We start from the raw sequence: 3678 nt of genomic DNA, 5'->3' as shown, positions 1-3678 counted from the left end.
GAACCAGTGACGAATGTCCATAAATTAAATGGACTTCATTCAATTTACAGGCAGATTATGGACATCCGATAGAGCATCGTGGGCAAGTAGGAAAAAAATCGTCGAAGCCGTTATTATTGAGATTGACTGATTTCGACGACGCGACGGTTTAAAAGTAAACGAACGTTCACCATGGTGTAACCGGATGTATTAATTTCGACCACAATTTAAAAGCCAACGAACATTCACCGCGGTGTAACCGGATGGTGGTCGTACGATATTGCGTCTTAAACCAAGGTCATACGTTCTTGGCTCAATATTAGGTCTGCTTATGTATTTTTGTAGTAATACTCGGCACCTTATGTGAAAATATTATTCATTTGGTATGCAATAGAATAATTCACTTTGTTATCTATGTAATTAGTAAGGATTTTAATAGATTTTACGGGTATTATCAGATAATGATACAGGTCAACCTCCCGAGGACTTGCCGTATTACACAATATACATCATCTTCCATAATTATTTGGGGAAGCCTTTATTCACGTCATCAAGCCCCTTTCATTTGTTCGTAGAATTGACAAGTTTCTCGAGTAACTTGCTCTTTGGTGTCGTGAGTGTCTTTTATAGTTTTTTCCTCCCAACTCGAGTGTTTTCTCTGGTATTTTCTTTAGTTTTCCTCATGAAGGAGCTTTCTCAGTACGGTCTCGAGTAGGCTGTGGTTTTCAGACACGTCCACTCACAGCAACTACGTTCTGGTTGCCACGAGGAAAATTGCTTGATAAAATGACAAATAAAAAGGGCTTTTGAAGTGGAAATTGGAAGAATATTTTAACAAACTTTATGCATGATGGAAATATGGAGATAAAGTGCAGTTTGAGAATGAACACAAACGTGAAGAATGAGGGCATTAGGAAGACCTTTAAATAAGAGCAAAAGGTAGACACATAATTTTTTTCTCTCAAAGAGGTTATCAGGGCTACAGAAAAGGTAGATATTTGCAGGCTGTGCAAATTAAAATGAGAGAAAGAAAATAATAACAGGTTTATTATCAGGAATGAAAGTGGTTGCAGTTAGGAGCTAAAGGGACGCTGCCATGAACCTTAAGTAATGCTTACAGTACATCGCTACATATAGCAGTTTGCAGATAGCACCTTCCGGTTGTATTTTATATATAAGAACCGAACAGCACAAATTTATATTAAATGTGAGAACAGGAGAATTCAACAAAGCAACTAATGGAATCAATATAGGAAAATTAACAAAATCAGAAAAAAAAGGTCCATTACCAATGTCGAGACAATTACGTGTAACATATGCTGTGTAACGACTACAAGTAGAATTTCCTACTATATCATTTACGTGAAATTGAACACAAAGGGCTTTACTGGTGTAGGTATGAAGAAGTGCAGCAATAATCTCGCCGATAAAATGACAGCTAATGGCCTGTCCACACTATGGGCATGTCCGTCGGGCAGTTCTAGCGGTCACCAGACAGTCCACTCTTCTGAATCCATACTCTGTCAGTCAGTATAGTGGAATGGGTTATGGGTCCATGGGAACTATGTTTGCCCGTCGGGCAGTGCCCGCTAACGTGGACAGGGCCTAAGAACTATCTAGTATTTTTTAAATGTTCAGTAAGCTTTAAGGACACAAACAGAATTTCAAGGTCTACGGCATCTTCCCAGCAAGGAGTTGCAACTGGCGAGATAAAGAGAGAAGCCTTTTCCAAACAAACGACGAATGAAATTGATTAGTCGTTATAAAAGTTAGCTTATAAAATCTTATCCATGACCCCATAAATATAAACCAGTAGTTACACCAAGAGCACAGGTGAGAGAAAACACTACATTCAAATAACATAATTTAATTATGGAATGTACTAGTGAAAGAAAGCAGAAATACTCTGCTGATTGAAGGATTTCATTCATGACACGTGTAACAATAGAAATGGACGAAAACTGTCAAAACATAACTGAAAAAGTCCAAGTAATCATAAATGTTATCCTCCTCCAAAACAAACGGACAGACGCAAAACACGAGGCAGATATGCAGAAAAGGGTCTTTGTGAGCAACTCAAAGTAGAAAGAAACCCTGGAATAAATGAATTTGTTCGTTCTTACATTCAAGGTTTCTCCACATGCGGCATCGTTCAATATTTAATAGTTCTGTATAAACCTGCTTGAAATTATTCGTGTCAACGACATTGTGGTGAAAGTAATGAAAAAAGAAACTAGCGCTTATTTACCATGCAAAGAAGAGGAAGGGTTATTGGAATATCTGCTACACTGTAAAGAAAAAAAAAAAAAAAAACGTAAAACAAAAGAAAAACCAGCGTTTTGAGAGTTCTGACCCACCAAGATACAAAGTGATTGTACTTTAGAATAATTACTATTTAATTATATAGTAATAGATATATAACACAAAACGGAAAAACAATGTTGTAGGAAAAGCTTTACAGAATTATGTGCCTCCTGGGAAAAAATTACTTGCACTTACATACTTGGGGTGCCGTTTCAAAGATGATTCCGTTTATTACTACTGTTATGAATTTTCTGTTGTTTGTCTCTAAGGAAAACATTCAGAAATGAAACAAAAGAAATTAAATATTTGAAAGTTACAGAAGAGTCCACCAAGAAATACCTTGAATATATAGGATGTAAATTAAGCCAACAAGACAGAAAAGGAGATCTAACCCACTTGGAAGAAACAATAAGTGAAGCAAAAGCAAATAACCTAGAGAAGATATAGCGCCTCAGTGGCGTGGTTGGTATGGTGTTGGCGTGCCACCTCGGTGCCCGCGAGTTCGATTCTTGGACATTCCATTGAGGTGTGAGAGATGTGTATTTTTGGCGATAGAAGTTCACTCTCAACGTGGTTCGGAAGTCACGTAAAGCCGTTGGTCCCGTTGCTGAATAACCACTGGTTCCATGCAACGTAAAAACACCAAACAATACAATACCTAGAGAAGATAATCAAAAGAAGGTTAAAGAAAGGAAAGCAAGAAGAAATAGAACCAGTATGGGCCACCAAAGAAATAAAGAAAGAAATAAGCCAAAGAAGGATATATAACAAATTAAAAACGAAAGCCACAAGAATAGAAGAAAAGAGATACTATGAAGAAGCATATCTTAAACAAAAGCAAAAAGTACAAATAATAATAAAGAAAGCATATGAAGAATACGGAGAAAAGGTTAGAAATGAGATAATGAATGATAAAAACAGACACAGGAAAATTTGGAAATATATAGAAATGATGAGAGGAAAGACAATATCAGAAAAAGAATGGATAAGGATATATGACGAAAATAAGCAAGAGATGAAGGAAGAAACCCAAGGGAAAGAGCTGGTAAAATTCTGGGAAACAATATACCAAAAAGAAGAAAACAAAATAGGAGAGATATGGAATGAAAGCAAGAAAGAACAGTTTAAACATGACATGGAAGAAATAGTGAAAAGATTGGGACAGCAGATGAAACACCATATATCTTTAAGAGAACACATGCAAAGAGTATGACCTAACAGAGACAGAAATTAAACCCATGGAAGAAATCAACGTAACAGAAGAAGATGTAAAAAATCAACTCGAGGAAATGAAGGCAAATAAAGCACTAGGACCAGATGGAATGAAGCCAGTTGTGTTCAAACTACTCTTACAAAGTGCCAACCTTCAAACAGAATTGGCAGTGTTTAAACAGC

Source organism: Macrobrachium nipponense, chromosome 42, assembly GCF_015104395.2.
Source record: "Macrobrachium nipponense isolate FS-2020 chromosome 42, ASM1510439v2, whole genome shotgun sequence".
Classification (NCBI taxonomy): Eukaryota; Metazoa; Arthropoda; class Malacostraca; order Decapoda; family Palaemonidae; genus Macrobrachium; species Macrobrachium nipponense.
The sequence above is the reverse complement of the archived record's forward strand: the minus strand, read 5'-3'. Positions refer to the sequence as shown.